The sequence below is a fragment of the Saccopteryx leptura genome, chromosome 10, assembly GCF_036850995.1.
Source record: "Saccopteryx leptura isolate mSacLep1 chromosome 10, mSacLep1_pri_phased_curated, whole genome shotgun sequence".
Taxonomy (NCBI): domain Eukaryota; kingdom Metazoa; phylum Chordata; class Mammalia; order Chiroptera; family Emballonuridae; genus Saccopteryx; species Saccopteryx leptura.
Window position 1 is genome coordinate 42,821,425 of NC_089512.1, and position 18,803 is coordinate 42,840,227.

Genomic DNA, 18,803 nt, shown 5'->3' on the forward strand with positions numbered 1-18,803 from the left:
GTTGGAGAGTGCTGAGGGCCTTGGGAGCCCAGAGGAGGCTGGTGGGGGCCTAGGAACCCGAAGAGTGAGTCCAGAGAATGAGTCTGGGTTGTGGAACTAGAGACTGAGTTGGGGCTTCGGAGCCCTGAGGAGAGAGAAGCAGTTTTCCCTGCCTGTTTGCTCGTTTGCCCTTATGAGACTTTAATAAACGGAATGGCCCACCATTTTCTGGCTCCACAGATCTTTTACCGTTCACCCAAATCCAATGAGAACCAGCATGGCCAGGGCAGCGGCCGCTGGCCTTACAGTAGGGCTTTCTAAAACAGTCTTTCTTTCCCTCTTTTCCCACAATTTTATAAGCTTCGGTCCCAGAAAACCTTCATCTACTCCTGGTTTGAGGTCTCAGAGCTCACCAGGGCAGGACTTGAGATAGAGGTATAAATTTGTCAGGAGAAGGGAGGCAGGGGCACAGTAAGAGAGTAAATCCTCATCTAACATGACAGAAAGTCAATAGATAAATCAAGAAATTGCCATGTAAGCTTTTTTCTTTCTTTTTTTTTTTTTTTTTTTAGCAACAAGGGGGTGACCACCAGAAGAACTAAGTGGAGAAACTGATATAAAAGACTGTGTGTGGGACAAGAGTGTGGGGGTTACGGGGTGGGGGGGGGGAGGAGAGGGAGGGGGTTGGGAGAGCGGAGGGGCACAAAGAAAACCAGTTAGAAGGTGACGGAAGACAACTGGACTTTGGGTGATGGGAATGCAGCATAATCAAATGTCAAAATAACCTAGAGATGTTTTCTCTGAACATATGTACCCTGATTTATCAATGTCACCTCTTAAAATTAATTAAAAAAAACCGAAAAACAAGAAAAATAAATATAAATATTAATTTTGTCCTTGTAAAAAAAAAAAAAAGGCTGTGTGTGGAAAGCAAGAGAGGGCCATGCTGCTTTCTTTATAGAAACATGTAGAAAATTTTATTTTGTAAAAATTTCTCATGCACTACTTTGATATATATTATTAATTGAATTTTAAAAATTAAAATTAAATAAATAAAACGTAATACAAGACAGGAAAATAAAATGCAAACACGCTACGCAATTGCTTTTGCGGGAAGGGGGGGGGGAAACAGGATCGACGAGTGGGCGGAGCTTGATTGAAGGGGCGGGGTACAGAGCCCAGTCTCCTTAGGTTTGCCCTCAGTGAGGGGGCGGGGCGCAGAGCTACGTTTCCCTGTGGCTCCGCCCACAGCGGCGAGCCCGGGTGCGCGGGGTCTGGATCGCCTTAGGCCCGCCCCTAGCGCGGGGTGGCTGTGGGCTTGTCCCGGCTTGACCCCGTTGAAGGGGGCACTGCGTTTGGAGACCGGGTTCTGTCCCCTCCCGGTCCTTGGGTGCAGGGCGCACGCGGGCCGGGAGCCCTGGTTCTGCCGAGTCCCCGGAAGTTCCCCAAGGCTCGCCGTGCACCTCTGAGGAGCCGCAGGACACGCAGGTAAGCGCGTCCAGGAAGGCCCTGGTCAGCCCGCCTTTGCCCTTCTGGGCGCCCGCCGAAACTTGGACGCCCGGGCGGCAGGTGACGCGGCAGGGTGCGGAGCCTGGCACCGGGTCCCGGGTCGAAGGGACCCCAACGCGTCCCCTCCGCCGCTGCTCATTCTTGCCTCAGCGTTGACATCCAAGCCCAATTACTCCTGTGGTTCTGACCCGAGGTCGGGAAACGTGAGTTCGAATCCCCCCTTCAGTACTCGTGCACTTAGATACAAATAAGTATCCCACCAATTCTTATCGTGTGCCAGAGTGCCCGCCACTGGCCCAAGTGCCGAAGATACAGCTGTGGGCAAACGAACTGGTGCGCGCCGCCGTGGAGCTAACCGCCTGGTGGGAGAGGCCCACTCTTAAATGTGAAAGTTAAAACTGGAAAGCGCTGTGAAGCGGAAAAGAATAGGTGCTGGGAGAGCACTTAACAGGTGGTCACCATCCGTGAAGGACGCTGGAGTCCGGATTTCTATAGGAAGAATTCCAGGGTGGAGAACAACAGAGCAAACACATTGTGGGGAGAGGATGTGACCCTTTTGAGGTCAGCAAGCTCAGGGGGGCTGGCCTGCAGAGAACTGAGGGGAAACAAAGTTCCTTAACTTTCTCCTCTGTAAAATGGGACTGTTCCTACTCACTGATGATCGTCGAGAGGGTGAATGTAAATAACTTGGCAGTGCCCAGGTGTGCAGTAAGGGAAGTGAAAGTGAAAACCTTTCTGAATGGAGCAGAATGTTGACATGCACTAAATAGTGTGTCTGCCTCTGAGCAAACTTACCCCCCTCTCCTTGAGTCCTGTTTCCTTGTCTGAGTCTCACAAACAGCCTGTTCTTTAAAATGATGGCTAGTTTGGTCATTCATTCTGGAAATATGTAATTGGCACCAACTTAACACTGACTCTGAAGATTGAGAGTCATCTTCATGGGCCCTGTCCTGGAGCTTATGTGGGTGGGCCAGGGAAGTGAACTGAGTTCCAGCCTGCTGGGCGTGGTGCTCTAGGAGCCCAGAGGACAGGGTCGGACCCTCTGGCCTTGACTGGGAAAGCCCCTCTGTTTCGGCCAGGTACCTATTTCCCAGGAAGCCTCACCTGTTACCAGCTGCATGAGCGCCCAGAACAGAAGGCTCACACTCCTCCACTGAGCATCAGTTAGTTCCTTACTTTTATTGGTAGTGTCACCACCCCCTAAAACTGTCCAAAAATCTCCTGGCTTAGGACCCCTAGCTCTTGAAACCCCGGGTATTTAGGAGAGAGTTTTGGGCTTCAGGAAGCATCTGTCAGCTTTTGGTGTATAAGGTTCACCTGAATGATCCCAATTCTTTCTTTGGCTCTGTTACACTGTTGGTGTAGATACGGGACTTGCTCCATGGCAGGTGGCTGGGAGGCTCAGACACTGGGGAGTACAGTTAGGAGAGGAAGGAGTCTGGTGCCATTTGTAGGTGTTGAAAACAAAACCAGACAAACAGAAAAACAGAACAGGTATTCACAGAAGGGCGCTAGAGGGAGAGGGCAGTCTCTGTTTCCCCTCACCGACCGTGGCAGTGCCAGACTGGGAGAGAAGAAGGGGAGCTCTAGGCTTCCAGACACAGACGTGGGCTCAAATGCTTTTTTGTTACTTCCCAGCTCTGGGAATGGCTCTGGGAAGGTCACTGATTATGCAAGCTGAAACACAGTGCTTGGCACAGCGACGCAAGCTTGCCACACAGGATGTGGCAAAAGTAGGTTTACAGTTGTATATGAAACAGAATTTATTCTTGTATTATTACTTCTTATTGTATTATTTTTCACGCAAACAACATAAACCTACTCTGCCCCACCCTCTAGTTCAGGGGTCCCCAAACTTTTTACACAGGGGGCCAGTTCACTGTCCCTCAGACCGTTGGAGGGCCAGACTATAAAAAAAACTATGAACAAATCCCTATGCACACTGCACATATCTTATTTTAAAGTAAAAAAACAAAACGGGAACAAATACAATATTTAAAATAAAGAACAAGTAAATTTAAATCGACAAACTGACCAGTATTTCAATGGGAACTATGCTCCTCTCACTGACCACCAATGAAAGAGGTGCCCCTTCCGGAAGTGCGGCGGGGCCGGATAAATGGCCTCAGGGGGCCGCATGTGGCCCACGGGCCATAGTTTGGGGACTCCTGCTCTAGTTTGTCCTAAAGAAATATTAACTCCTTCCATCTTCCCCTAAATGAACTAAAATAAAAATAATAATAGGGCCTACCTCAGAGGGTTGCAATGGGGATTTAATGAGTTAATGTACATAAAATACATAGAACAATGCCCAATATGTAGAAAGTTACCACTACTTGCTGCTATTGTTATCATTCCTTATTCTGGGGAAAAACTGGTGAAACAGGAAGGAGAAGGGCAAAAACGGGCTGAAGGGGTGGCTCTGAGGGACTGTGCAGGGTGATTAGCATGGGAGTTGGGTTATCTCTGGCAGTGGTTTCACCAGAAAGCATCAGCCCCGTCAGGAGAAAAGCGGTGTTCTGCATGATAAAGGGCCTCTGGGCAGCCACACTGTCAGAAGGCCTAGAGACTTAGGCTAAAGGAAACAGCAGAAGTCGTGGGGGAAAATGAGGGTTGAAAAAAGTCTAAAATTGTCTAATTCTGGTTGTGTCTCCAACCCACAGCTGGGTGTGGATCTCCTGTGAGGGGCTGCCCCTGACCCCACCCCCCATGCAGACCCTCACCCTCATGTGGTAATTGCCTGAGACTGGTCTAGGAGCTGTGGAATTCAATCCTGTTAGTCCTGCCTCCAGCAGAGTGCTGAGCCCAGAATGAATGAATGAATGAACATTAAACAAACCCCCTAGGCAAACATCCCTGTGATTTAGTGTGCTGTTAAAAGAAAGCAGTGTGAAGATAGAGAAAGGTAACTAGTGCTTTTGAGAACTTGCTGAAGAACAAGCATTTCCATTTATGTTGCAGTTTAGTGGTGACACCACAGCTCTGGAGTCATAAAATTATCTGTGTGACTCGAGTGTGTCACAGAAGCTCTCTAAAGCCCAGTTTTGGCATCTGTAGAATGGGAATCATTGTACCTAACTCATAGGACTGTTAGGAGTATAAGTGATACTCATGTATAAGTACATGAAATGCTATTCTTAGTGCACAGCACTTGGTATATTAAGTGCTCAATCAATAATAGCTGCTGTTATTATTATATTTATTATTCCTCCCAATGATCTCCACTGGGATAGAAAGCCACAGACACAGATGAGTGGTGTCATTTCTGAACTCTATCCCATCGAGAAACAAAGACTTTCTTCAGACACTAACCAGACAGGTTGTGTGAAATGAGGTCAACTTTATGTACATTTCATTCATTACTTAAAGCACTTGACTCTGTGAAATCTTAAAAGGAAAAAAACCTGCAAAATTATAATTTATGTGCCTTTCAAGTTCAGGTATTTTATCATCTAGATAAATCTTTCATGCATCTATGTTAAACCACTTTAGGCTGTCGAAGCTCTTAAATAAAGTGGCTTGTCCTGACCAGTGTCTGTCTTTGCTCATTTATCTTAGTTCCCTGGTGAAGACAGACAGATCCCCTTTTGCAGGGCAGGTCTTAGGATGGCAGCTCCAGCCCCAGTGTTTTAGCAGCGTAGTGCTGCATGGTGGGGTATCACAAACCACAGTGGACTCATAATTCCCTCATCATTGTCTCTCACATGCTCATATACCCACAGCGCCAATCTAGGAACTAGGAATAGAAAGGCATTGTGTTTATTGTGTGAATCTGGAGAAATCAACTTCTGGGAAATCTAAGGGTCTCAGTGATGGGTTTTCAGGTGAAAGTATCTTGGATGAGGTTGGCCCTGTTTTCTGGAAGTGAGAGCTGTCTGCTCTTTCTACCCAGGAGTGCCATCTCTGGGTCTGGCCTGCTTCCCAGTGAAAATCTGATTTGCATGTCTGCCTGCCTATTGTCCCTGCCTCTGGCCAGAGCTGCCCCTGAAGCTAGAATCCCTGGAGCAGCTGCCTTCTTATAGCCCCAGTGGGCACCTTTTCAGGCATGCCCTTCTCCAACTGCCCTGGAATTACCTTCTCTGCGGGTAGTTCTGATACAGTGGGTGCTGGAGCCCTCTTCTGAGTGACAGGGGTCCACCTGTAAGCCTATTAGTTTTCATCTTCTTTGATACCCCTGAGCAAACCAGGGTGAGGTTCCAGCATAGATTTCTTTACGTCACAGCTAGTGACCTGTCATTTGAGAGAAAAGAAGGGCAAAGCTGACTGCTGTTGTCCAGAGGGCAGGAACACCTGTCTGCATGCAGTGCGGTGCCATCCCAGCACAGTCTCTGTGAGGAACCAGTGGTCCTCTGGGGACACCATGCCTGCCTTCAAGCCTATTCAGTTCCACTGACAACAAGGAGATAATAACACTAAAAGGCTGGCTTTAAATAAGATATGATCTGAACAGCCCCAAGAAATATTCTCTTTCCATGGCTGAATATTATTAGTTATTTTATTTGTTTGACCAGAGCTGTTGACAAAACACATCTCTGATCTCCACCAGTCTCAGATGTAGACCTCATTAGAGCGAGGAGCTGCCATCTTCCCTGAAGCAAGGAAGGCAACTGGCATCACTGTGCAGAAATCCACAAGGCCTGTGGGTCCTGAGGAGAAAATGTGTCTATCTGTCAACATGGAACTTTTTAGAGCTCCTAAGATGGTTTTAAATTAGAGCCAATCTTCCTTCCTGCCTTCCCCCTTCCATCAGCACCTCCTCCCTTGCTTTCTCGTATGAAATGAACTGTCAAGGCAGACACAGCCAAGGTGGGAGTGTTGGAACTGGATTGCAGAAGCAGAGTTAACATATTAAAGGCAGATGTGTGGGGGTTTAATGCCTTGATTCTGGTCCTTCCCACCTAGTCCCAGTGTTTAGAAGAGAGGAGTGTGGAGTAAGGCTGAAGAACCCGTCAGCCTAATTGCATACAAACTGCAGCCATTGGAGCTCTGCTGTCAGCCAGTCTGCTAGCTGAAAAGGGTTTGCTATTGGGGCTGGGGAGAATGATGAAAACAAGTGATGCAAACGAACCCCAATTTGGGCCCAATAAGTTGCATATTGGAGAGAACGATTGTCAATGTCAGTAAGGGAATCACACCAGGCCAGGTAAAGAGCAGATCTCAAAAGGCTAGACATTTCTCGATGAGCAGGTGATCATTAGGACAGAATGCCTGTTACATGAATTAGTGTGTAGGAATCTAACTTGAAATTATTGACTTTCAAATGTTGAGTTTAAAGATCAGAATAGGTTTTTATGGCACGAACCCTAAACTTAGTATCAAAGACTGCTTTGCTTTTTAATTCTCATCTCAGACATTCTTTTATGTAATTTTTATGATGCCTTTGGTCATTATTGCCTTAATGTGTTTTTGTAGAAAAAAGATGCCAGTGTCTGTTACCCACTTTCTATATTTTGAATAATTGAAGGACCGCAGATGATAAAAGGAGGAGGCTGCTTGTTTCAGGTGTCACTGACATGCCACTGTCCTTTGGCTTCTTCTATGATTCTGTGTTAAAATAATTTGGAAAGTGAAAAGAGCAACTGTATAAAGATGCATTTTTTTTTAATAATCGTGAAAAATTAGATGTAACCTGAATATACAAATAGGAAGATAGTTAAATTACAGAACACCAGGTAAATGAAATATTATGCAGTCTTTAAAAATATGAAGATTAGTAATGTAAGATGTCACATGCTCAGTGAACAGAATGCCGTTACATTAAGGTACACTCAGGAAAACAGTCTGAGGGAAGCCTGAAAGGGGACCGGTGTGTATTTGAACAGGGAAATTATGTATAACTTGTTTATTATGTATCTCAAACTTTCTATATTGTTTTATTACACCTATAACTTTTTTTTTAATCCTCAAACAAGCCAAGTTAAATAATATTTCTGCTGTTTGCAGTTTTAAGGGCATGACATTTGTAGCCTTATTCTGATTAAATCTTTCAATCAACAATTTCTAAAGCCAGGTTTGGCTGCCTCCTCCATGTCTCTGGTAGAGGGAGGTACTCTGGGTCCACTGGCTCAGTGGCCTGCAGGTGTGCTCACTCCGGCCCTGGAGACTCAGATTCTCAGATTCTTCTTCATCATTTTTAAGATGAAGAAGGCAACTGCCCCCTCCTGCCCTATAGTCTCATATCCCTCTGTCAGCCTCTCTCGTCCTTGTTCCCCACCTGTTTCCCAGGGGTAGGGCTGGGGAGGGTTGGGTTTGCAACCTTTGGGGGCCTCATTGGTGAAGTTTCAACAACCTCTACTCCCCCCCACACACACACAGACACCCCCCAGCAATTGCTGGGGCAGCCCTGCACCACTCTGGCTTCTTGTCCTGCTCAGGCCTCAGTAGTCAGTACCTCAGGGGCTGCTTTGTATGTTCTTAATGTCAACTTTCCCTTTGTCAGCCCTGGACCCATATATCCTCTGCTGCCTAGTGTGTGGCCAAGGGTATGTCCTCAAGCAGCAGTTCTCAAATTCATTCAGTTGGGCAAACATGAGGAAATCATGACACATGTGTTTGTTTGAGACAAGGATTTGAGTCTATTCGAGAGGAGATCCCAGGAAACGCTAGCAAGAAGTAAGGAAATAAGGCAGAGGAGCATACCATCAAGCAGGTCACCAGTGTGGACCCCTGGCATTTTCACCTGCTTGGAGTCCCCAGCAGCTAGTGTACAGCACCCATCCAGAGTTAGCCTCCTGTGGGGCTGGGGATGTACACATTCACAGGGGAACAATTTTTTTTTTTTCATTTTCTGTTGCATGAGGTTTTAGAACTGTTTCTATATATTTCTGCATCGCTGATTTCAAATCTGAAATCTATTTTTTGGTGCATGCTCTAGTTTTTATGCAATTTTAATTTCTTTTTCTTACAGTTAATGGCATGCATTGGTTTTTAAATTGGAGTTAAAGGGCAACGACTCTTGGATTGAACATAACCACAAGGCAATTAATGTTTTACAAACATCACTTTTACATAATTGTAGTTGTTTTTAAATGTAAAAAAATATTATCTGATAAAAACACCGTCTTATTTTGTTTTAAGATTGAATCATGGCTTCTTTGAGTAGGCGTAAATGTAAGAATAGTCCTGACACCTTCTGTTATCTATGTGGCTGTTACACACTCCAACGTCAAAGGTGCAATACTTCATCATTTGTGACACGTGCATATATTGCCTATTTTCAAGTTCCCCTTGGCGATCAAGACAAGAATTGGGCTCCTCATATTGTGTATCATAATTGTGAGGAAATGTTTCGTGACTGGACAAAAGGAAAATGCAAAGGAATGCCTTTTGGTATTCCCATGGTTTGGCGTGAACCTAAGGACCACAGCAGTGACTGTTATTTCTGTCTGATCCATACAAAGGGCATTGGCAAGAAAAAACAGCATATGATTGCATATCCTAATATTCCTTCAGCAATATGACCTATCCCACACTCTGAGACACTCCCAGTTCCAGTTTTCAATGGTTTTATTTCTTCTAAGAACGAAGAAAGTGAACATGGTGATCAAGTGTATTTTGATATGATGCATGAGGAAATGGTTGTAGAATCTGAAGGGTCTTCCTCTGATGCCAAACAGTCATTAACCCCTCAGTAGTTTAGCCAACCTGAATTGAATGACTTAGTAAGAACAACATAAAAATTGTCCTCGACTTTTTGAAATATGAGGAGCATAACTGGTTCATTTGTGTGGATCTTAAAATAGTAAATTTCCTGCTAGGACAACAGAGAGGTTTCATGAAGTATCCTTGCTTTCTGTGTTTGTGAGACAGCTGAGCTCAGGAGAAATACTGGACACAGAAGGAGTGGCCGAAACGTGAAGCTCTGGAAGTAGGGATGCAAAATATTGTGAATGAACCTGTAGTTAATTGAGACAGGATCATTTTTCCCCCACTTCACATCAAACTTGGCTTAATGAAGCAGTTTGTTCAGGCTTTGAATAGAGAAAGTAAATGCTTTCAACATATTATTTCTGCTTTTTCTGCCTTGTCCTTCGAGGAAATAAAAGCAGGTATATTTGATGGACCTCAAATTCGAACCCTCATACGTGACAAAGAATTTGCCAGGAAGATGAATAAGGAGAAGAAAGCAGCATGGCAGTCTTTTGTGGCAGTTACAAAGAACTTCCTTGGCAACAAAAAAGCACAAAACTATGAACTTCTGGTTCAAAGAATGCTGTTGGCTTTTGCAACATTGGATGTAACATGAGCGTTAAGATTCACTTCCTGAACAGTCACCTTGATAAGTTTCCCGAAAATCTTGGAGCTGTTAGTGATGAGCAGACTACTGCTGGAGCATCAAACGAGATTGTTCTCAACAAGTACACAAACACAAGAGCTACAAATGCAAATTTATGCCTGAAAAGAATTTAAATAGTTTTGTACAAATTTTATGATTAAGATAAGTGTTTTAATATGTTCTATTTTGAAATTGTAGACTAATTCTGATGCAGTCATATCCTTTAGTGTATTAGTGTATTTATTGCATTATAAAAATTATTATATTTTCACAAAGATGATGCCCAAGAAGACATTCTACTTCATTATGTTAAAGTAAATGTTGAAAATTTTACAATAAGATGAAAACTTAAAAACTTGAATTGCAAAAAAACCGAGGCTTACAGAGAAAAACTAATGTCAGATTTGAGATCAGCACACTCGAATTACATAAGAACAAGTGTTTTTGTGGATGCAACAAAAATTTTGTTCCCCAGTGATTGGCTGAGCACTGCTCCTATGGGGAATGAATTCTCCAGGCCTTGTGGCCAGTCACCACAGGAAGCACCATGGAAAAGGGATGCAGACACTGGCACATGAAAGACAAGGAAACTTCTCCGAAATAGTGAGGCCTGAGTGCTCAGAGCATAGCACTGACAATGTCTGCTGTAACATTATTCCCTCAACACCACAAACATTTTCAGTGTACTGAACTGAAATAACCAAATCCATAATTCAGTGCTGAATCAGAGCTCCATTTATACTAAATTGAAGACTGTACTAAGTACTAACCAATCCCAAAAGCTTATGAAAATTTGTGGGAAGAAAACTTTAATTAAGAGACATAGTATCGTATTTCTTCCCTGTGCATTGGGATGGACTACCAATATTCTGCTGACGTGGCAGAATGCTAGTGTCCTGCAGCTGTGCAGTTTGAGACCCGACGCTTTAAAAGAGGGCCTGAGTTTATAATAAAGTTTGTCTTTATTGTGACAATGTGTCCCCATTTGTTGTAGCTTGATTTTTTTTCCTGTTACTTCTCTAGTATGTTAAGGTGATCTTAAAAGAAAAAATTTATCAGGAGAAAGCATTTAACTTCATTTGTATGTTTTAATATTAATACTGGAGTCACCATCCTGACGCTAATACCAGAGGATGAGAGAGAATTTCTGCAGTGATGGCTTTAGGCATTGTGATAAATGCTTTGTAGTCATTACCTTTATATGGTAACACTGTCTTCAGTTAAAGATTTAGTAAGCTCTTCATCAAAATATCTTTTCACAATTGAGGAGTACAAGATTGTTTTGCTGACATTTCAGCTTAATTCACTCTATAGTTTTGTGGGTCCCAATCCATTTTATATGCTTGTTTGTTTGTTTTTTCTATGCAGAGGAGGAATAATGATGAGTTTGGGGCACAATGCAGAGTCTAGAAACATTCTCCATGTATTTATTAAGTCACTACAAATGAAGGACTTACTCCAAGAATGATTTAAAATTGTTCATGTAGCAAGCTCAATAGGGTTTAGTGGCTAAAGTTATATGCTTTGGGTTATGGGCATTTTAGAATTTGTATAGAAAAGATTCATTATGCTGATGTTTTAGAGAAATGAGGCTATTTCTTTTTTAAGCTATGGTTCAACATGCATTCCATAAAGAACAAGATGGCGACTACTTGGTGTTCAGGCCCTATTCCCATGTCCTGTGTGCACAGCAGACATCATTCACTGACCCTAAGCTTGCCTCCTCCCCTACAGAGTGCTCTGCCCAGTATTGGCTCACCAGATGAAGCCTGTGTACACCCAGTGCTCATGCACAGCTTCTTACCAGTCCCTGTCATTGCTATGGATGATCAGCATAATATTTGTTCTTAATCTTTCTACCCCCCAAAAAAAATTTCAAGAGGCAGTTTGACCACTTTGTGCCTTTTGTCATCTCTCTGCCATGCAGAAGGTAGTTATTCAATTTGTCAATGTTTGACTTCTCTTGCTTTTCTCCTTCTGTCCTGTGCATTTTTTTCTTCCTTTTTCCCTCCAATGCTGCTCAGAATATCGAGCAAGGAGTCCAAAATTATTTGCTATCTGGTCTCAAAGTTTGGTTGAACAGCTTTGTATTAATGGGAATACATTGAGATACATATTTTTTCCTACCACTTCAGGACCACTCTTCTGCTATAGGTCACTAGTGGCCTCCACATTGCCAAATCATCTGGTCTTTCTCTGTCCATATTTTCTGTGCAGCATGCGATTCTGCCCATGCCCTTCTTTCTTGGATTTTCCTCCTTCTAGCCTAATTGTTTCTGGTCTGACTTCTCTACCTGCTGCCTCTCCTCTGCTGACATTTTCAGTGGTGCAGCCTCAGGGTTCTTCCCTTGGCCTCCTCTTTGTATATTCCACCTGGGTGATTTCCTCCCTGCCCCTGGTTTTTAACTCTCACCTTTCCATGGACACCTCCTACGTCCTCCTCCCCATCACACACTCTTTGGAGCCCAGACCTTCTGCATCCAGCAGCCTGCTGACTGATGCCTCTTGTGGCTCACATATAGGCATCCAGTGTCAGCATGGTTCACTTGGTCTATTTCTCTTTTCAAAGGGCCAACTAAATGCTTGTTCCTCTCAGGGTTTTTCTGCTACTTCCATGGGATTATAGGTAAACTCTTCTAAGCTTATCAGAAAGATAAGTATAAGACATCATGAACTAAGAACTACTTCTCAAAACTTAGGGACTTAAAAGAGAACAATTATTTAATTTATTCTCTCACAGTTCTGGGGGTTGACTAGACTTAGTAAGGCAGGGCTCACTTTGGGTGTCTCATTCAGTGGCATTAGGTGGTGATTAGGGCTGTCTGCAGTCTTTTGCTATTACAGACACTACTTCAGTGAATAACATCTCTGTGCCATCTTTCAGGTGCAAGAGTAAACTAGGAAGCCTTCCTCAAGCGCTCAAGCTAGTTATGTGTGTGCTCCTCCCATAGTGCCCAACATCTCATTCCGTCGTGCACTTACATGCCTCCTCTCACCCTCACCAGACCGTGGCCTCCCACAGGGATAGGCTGTGGCCATTGTAGCTCATGTTTACACTGCCTAGCAAATGGAGCTCTGTGTCTACACTGTGCTGAGGAAGACTGATTGGGGAGGTGACTGAGTACAGGTTTTGGAGCAGCCTGTTTTCCATCTCCTTTAGTTTCGTTTGTAACCACTTTGCATAAGGCGGTTGCCACTTCAGGCCTGTGTTCTTATTTCCTCAGTCTGTCACAGAAACTGGAATCTGGACCAACTGTGCTCTGCCTGGCTTCATGGGTTCAGGCCCAAAGGACAGTTTTGGTTTTTTGTTTTATTTTTTGGTTTTGGTTTTGCATTCTACCTGGTCAGCCCAGGACAAGCCCTTGATAGCCTCTCCTATCTAAGTAGCACCATCAGAAGTTATTGGGAGGAATGTGTGAGGGTGGTCATCAATAGTACTAAGAGATCATTGCTGAGTTGCCATCCTGATAAAAATGTAGCAACATGGAATTCTTCCCCTGATGAGGAAGTATTTGTACATCATATGCTTGTACTGTTTCTGTTAGGAAATATATTCCTTAAGTAATGAATATACACACACACACACACACACACACACACACACACACACACACATATATTGTTTTTGTTAAATTAAGAAGACCAAACTTGAATTTTCACAAGAAAGATTGACCTCTGTGCTTATTGCTTTAAGGAAAGCTGTCTGTCATGGCATATGTTCAGGATTTTTGTTGTTGTAAGGAATGGAAACTTGCCCAAAGTTGGCTAAATAAAACTAGGAATATGGCTAGAATAGAAAAGTTTCAGGGTATCAGGCACAGCTAGATCTAGCTGCTCAAATGATGGCAGTAGGGATCTCACCTAGTGAGATTTTTCTGCTCTTCCTACCACTGTGTTGGCTTCACTTTCTAAGGTAGAGACGACGGCAACTCCAGGTTTATGTGGCATATATAGCTCCTGATTTTAGAAGAAGACACTCTTTTGTCCGTGTCCATATTAAAAAGGGGCTCTGGTTTGTCCTGTAGGGACATGTGTTCACTCTTGGACCAGTCACATTTTTCTGTAAAGTTAAAGTTTTCTGGCCATCTAGATTGACAAGCCTTCCAGAATCATAAGGAGTGGTGGCAGAGTAGTTTTCAAAACAGAGGGATGCAGGACAAGTGGAACTGCCCACCATTGATGGTGACTCAAAATTTGAATTTTAGACTGTGAAGAGTATCTGAATTGGAGGTGGAAGGCCTAGAAGTTAAAAAAAAAGGGGTCATTGTGCTAATCTCTCTACTGTTGTATATGTTTTAAAATTTCTGTAATTAAAAAGTGCATTAAGAAACAAAGAAGAGGAGCTTTTTCTCTGCTGTGGTCTAGGAACTCTCGACAAACAAGCCTGTACATTTCTGTATGTTTACTGCATGATTTTCACACTTTTCTTCTTTTTTCATCACACAAAGAAATGTACTCCTTAGTTCTCTCTTAGCTGGAGTTTGGGAAGGACACACACAACAGTTGAGTTAAGATTTGTGTGTTGTGTTGGGAAAGGTTGGGGTAAGGCAGTCAGGTGCCTTTAAGTCCGTGTCTCTGTGGCTTCAAGGACAAAAAGGCTTGGAGCATTCCAGGTAGGGAAGAGAAGTATGTTCATGTCTTCAACAAGTCTGCCTCTTTCTCCTTCTTAGTCAGTACTTGAGCCTTGGTCAGCATGGACAAACTAGATAAGGGTTTTGTGGAGTCCTGGACTTTCTGATCCACGGATGTTTTTAAAGGAAAGCCCAGATCCTCGGAGAGTTATGGACTGGCTGTTAGAATAAATCTTAAAGAATGTTTAGACAGCCTGTTTATTTTATAGGTGAGGAAACAGGCCAGTGGGGTTTAGCGACTTGCCCAAGGTCACACAATGAAGTAGTAGCAAGAGCAGAGCAAGATTGGAAGGGGCTCGGGCTGTGTTTGGATGCGCTGGGCCTGAGGGAGTGAGGTTCCCCAAGTCTCCAGACGGAATGCCCCATTCTGCCCTCCTGCACCTCTGAGATTGATAAGAGCCCCCAGGTGGGACAGGGATGGGGCTCTTTTGTTTCCTGGGGTCTTTGTTGGGGCATCCATGTCTGCTTCTCAGAGTGACCTCAACTGTGTCAATATTTTATTTCCTGAAAATACCTACACTGACATTTGGACTAGTATTAGATGATATTGAGGAATTTTTGTTGATTATTGTTAATTTTGTCAGTTGTGATCATGGTATTATGGATAAAAAAGAAAGTGTCCTTATTTTAGAACATGTCCTTTATTTTTTTAAGTATTTAGTGGTAAAATGTCCATGCAGTTTATAAAGTCTTTAATATACTTCCAGGGGGAAAAATATGAAGTAACATGAAAAGTTGTTAATGATTATTTAGAGACCTCTCTGTAGCAGTTCTTTATATAAATATATATTATCTGCTCTACTTTTTTTTTCTACTTTGTAATTTTTTATAATAAAACACTCTCTTTATTTTTAAGTTCTCACTGAGCCCTCTGTAGGTACGCAGGTACTCAGTCTTCGGCTCAGTTAGACACAGCGCCACACTCTGAGACCTACAGATAAGTGGCCACAGTGGTGGGGCCAACTTTGGGGGCAGAGGTGGGGGTGGAACACTCCTCGGGGGAACAGGAAGTCACGTCTTCAGACCTGATTCTGACTCTCCCAGGTGTACTTTTGCTGAGCTGTTTGTAGTCAGTCCTGAGTCAGGTAACTAAGAGATAGCTAGCGGGGTCTTTTTTGATGCCTGATGACTGAGAGATTTTCTGCAGTGTGTGACTGTCCGTCTGCAGGCGGCTGATTTTTCCTTTGTGGTGGCATCATTCTTTTGCTGTGCTGTAATATGGGAAGAGGGCTGTGGTGTTTTGTCAAACATCTCATGGTACATACTACTTAATAGGAATTCCACTTGTCACTGCAGATTTTCTTTGCCAGGCTCTGTAATCTTTGGGGTTTTACATGAAAGTTTATTTTTCAGACTTAGTATTAGAATAGACAAACAGATTCCCTGATTTCCTGTTAGTCTCCTCTTTCTTTGCATTTTTCCTTATCAAAATAGCCAGCCGGCAAAGGGGAACAGCCCTCAGAGTGTTTGTTATTACCTTATCTTCTCAGTATTTCCAAGGACTTTGCCAAATCTCTAGACTGTGTTGAACATCTTTTAAAGCAGACATCACTGTTAACCAAGAGACCAGACTTGGCCAAGCACTGGTTTGGCTCTCTAAATACAATGTTATTCTTCAACTAAAATTCTGTTTCTTTTCTATAAGCCTTTGGATGTATGAACACATAATAGGTGACCTTTGAGTGGTAATTTCGTGAATTCTTGGTGAAATGAATTGTATCAGATCAATATATCCATAGACTCGTCACATTTCTTGAGCTTCGAGGGACTTGAAGATGAATCTGATACAGCTCTGTGAGTGGAAGAAACATTCATTTTAACTGCATAGTCAATTCTCAATTAACAAGGATAATGGAGTGGAAGGAGGTCAGTGATAATCAAAAACTGTGGCAAAAATAAAATTATCGTGAACACTGGATTTTCTGGGGGCTGATTAACTGGTTTGTAGATTAATTGAGGTTAAGAGACAGTAGATCTAGGACGTCATTGCTTTATAATTGGTCCGCAGCTGCTCACCACCTGGCCTCCACCCACCCTCTCTGTCCTTGGGAAGAGAAGGGGTATGTGGAGGGTAGATCTGGCAGAGCTGGCTGACCTTGGCTGGGTTGGTACCATGATGGTACAGACCTCAGCCTTGGGGGCTGAATGAAGGCTGCTTATAGGGCTTTTCATACCTGCCCCTTAAGCAGTGGTTCTCAAACTTGCGCTGCATCAGAGCCCCCTGGAGATTTTATGAAGACCCAGATTGTTGGGCCCCATCCCCAATCCCTGATTCAGTAGGGCTGAAGTGGGGCCTAAGAACACGCATGTCAAACAAGTGCCCAGGTGATGTTAGTACTGCTGGTTCAGGCACCACACCTGGAGAACCATGGCTTTCCAGACTATTCTTTTCATGCCAGCTGCACATTACAATCACCTGAGGAGCTTTTTAAACCTATTGATGCCTAGATAACACCTCAGCCAATTATGTGAGAGAGGCTCTGGGAAGTGGGCCCATGCATGGGTGTTTTTAAAACTCCCAGGTGAGCCTGACCACGTGGTGGCACAGTGGACATAGCGTTGGCCTGGGACACTGAGGACCTAGGTTCAAAACCCCGAGGTCTCCAGCTTGAGCACGGTGTCGCTGAATTGAACATGGGATCATAGACATGACCCCATGGTTGCTGGCTTGAGCCGAAAGGTCTCTGGCTTGAAGCCCAAGGTCGCTGGCTTGAGCAAGGGGTCACTGGCTTAGCTGGAGCCCTACTCCTCACTCTGGTCAAGGCACTTATGAGAAAGCAATCAATGAACAACTAAGTTGCCGCAACTGTGAGCTGATGCTTCTGTCTCTCTCCCTTCCTGTCTCTCACTAAAAAATAAAATAAAATAAAGCTCCCTGGTAAATTTAATGTGCATCTAGGTATTGTCACTCCTCAGTCATCTGCATACAAGTCTCATGATTTTTCCATATCTTTACTGACCTACAGTTAGTATTTCTTTAAATAAAGTTTTTTTTGTGTAAATAAATTTATTTTAAAAGCAAACCATTATATATTCCTTTCATGGAGGAAAATTAGTTTCACAAGCCAAATATGGGCTATACCTATAAAAGCAAACATTAAAGTTCTTGCCTAGAGTTATCTTGCATCTCATCACACTTTGGGAGTCTCTACTCTAGAATTGTGCTTCTATTTTTTTCCACAAAGGTGATGGAGTCTACTATTTCTATTCTTCATCCCCTCTGTGTAACAGGCAGGGCTGCGCTAACTCTGAGCCTGCCTGATCTTCTCCCCACTAGAGAAACAGGTTGGAATACAAGTGAGAGGGATTTCATTACAGGTCAACTCAAATAGGTGATACCTTTCACTTTTAAAAAGGGAATTTATCAGTAAGAGAATAAGTAAACTGTAGTATTGCCAAAGAATGGAATACTACTCAGCAATGAAAAGGAACATACTACTGATGCATGCCCACCTGGATGAATCTCACAGACATTACACTGAGCGAAAGCCTGACACAGAACACTATACACTGTACAATTCTATTTCTACTTTGAGTTCTAAAACAGGCAAAACTAGTCTATGGTGGAAAATTTAGAGCAGTGTTTGCTTGAGGGAAGGGGAATAGGGAGATGGAGTAGGGAGAGGACATGAGGGGACTTTCTGGAATGATGGGATGTTCTGTATTTTATAGGAGTTGGAGTCACATGGGTGCATACATTTGTCAAAATTTGTTGACTGTTGTCCTCTGGATTTGTACATTGAATTGCATGTTCAAAAGGAGGGGTGGGGGGGGGGGGGAGGATGTTAAACTAAGCTCCAGTTAGTGATATGCATGCTGAAGCCTTTAGGGAAAAGTGCACCACTGTCTGCAACTTACTTTGAAAGGCATCAAAAAAAAAAACAAAAAAAAAAGCCAGATTGATGAATGTTTAGACTTAGGGATGGATATATGACAGAACAAGCATAATAAAATATTAATGGTAGAATCTTGGTGGAGGATATCCAGTTGTTTATTTTAAAATTCAAGTTGGCAGCATATTTGAAAATCTTTCATTGTAAAGATTGCGTGAAAAAACACATATACAAAAAAAACCCAAAAAACACATATACATTCAAAACAAACAAGTGTTTTTACCTGCATGGGTGAGTTCTCCCGCATTTGCCACTCCAGTGAGTCTTGCCAGAGATGGATCCTGCACAAGACAGATGGGCTGGAGGATCGGAGTGGGAAGCAGGAGTGGAAGGGTGGCGCTCTTAAGGGAGGCTGCTGGGCGGGGAGAGAGGACTGTGGCTGCCCTGTGCTGGGCTCTGCTACCAGAGGAGAAAGCCAAGGGCACACCTTCCTTCAACTGGAGGTTTCCTGGCTCGGTCAACCTGACAGCGAGCCCTGGGTGGAGCTGTGAAGAGGCTGTGTTAGCTGTGACCTGC

General features: G+C 43.5%; 1 protein-coding gene across 3 annotated transcripts in view; it reads left to right on the top strand.

The window, feature by feature from the left end:
- The first annotated feature begins 1,226 nt into the window (after positions 1–1,226).
- Positions 1,227–18,803, top strand: part of NMNAT3 (nicotinamide nucleotide adenylyltransferase 3) — a 129,863-nt gene continuing 112,286 nt past the window's right edge. For all 3 annotated transcript variants that reach the window (XR_010747261.1, XM_066352045.1, XM_066352046.1), the window contains exon 1: positions 1,227–1,467. The gene's annotated coding sequence lies outside the window, so the exon portion shown is untranslated. The remainder of the gene's footprint in view (positions 1,468–18,803) is intronic.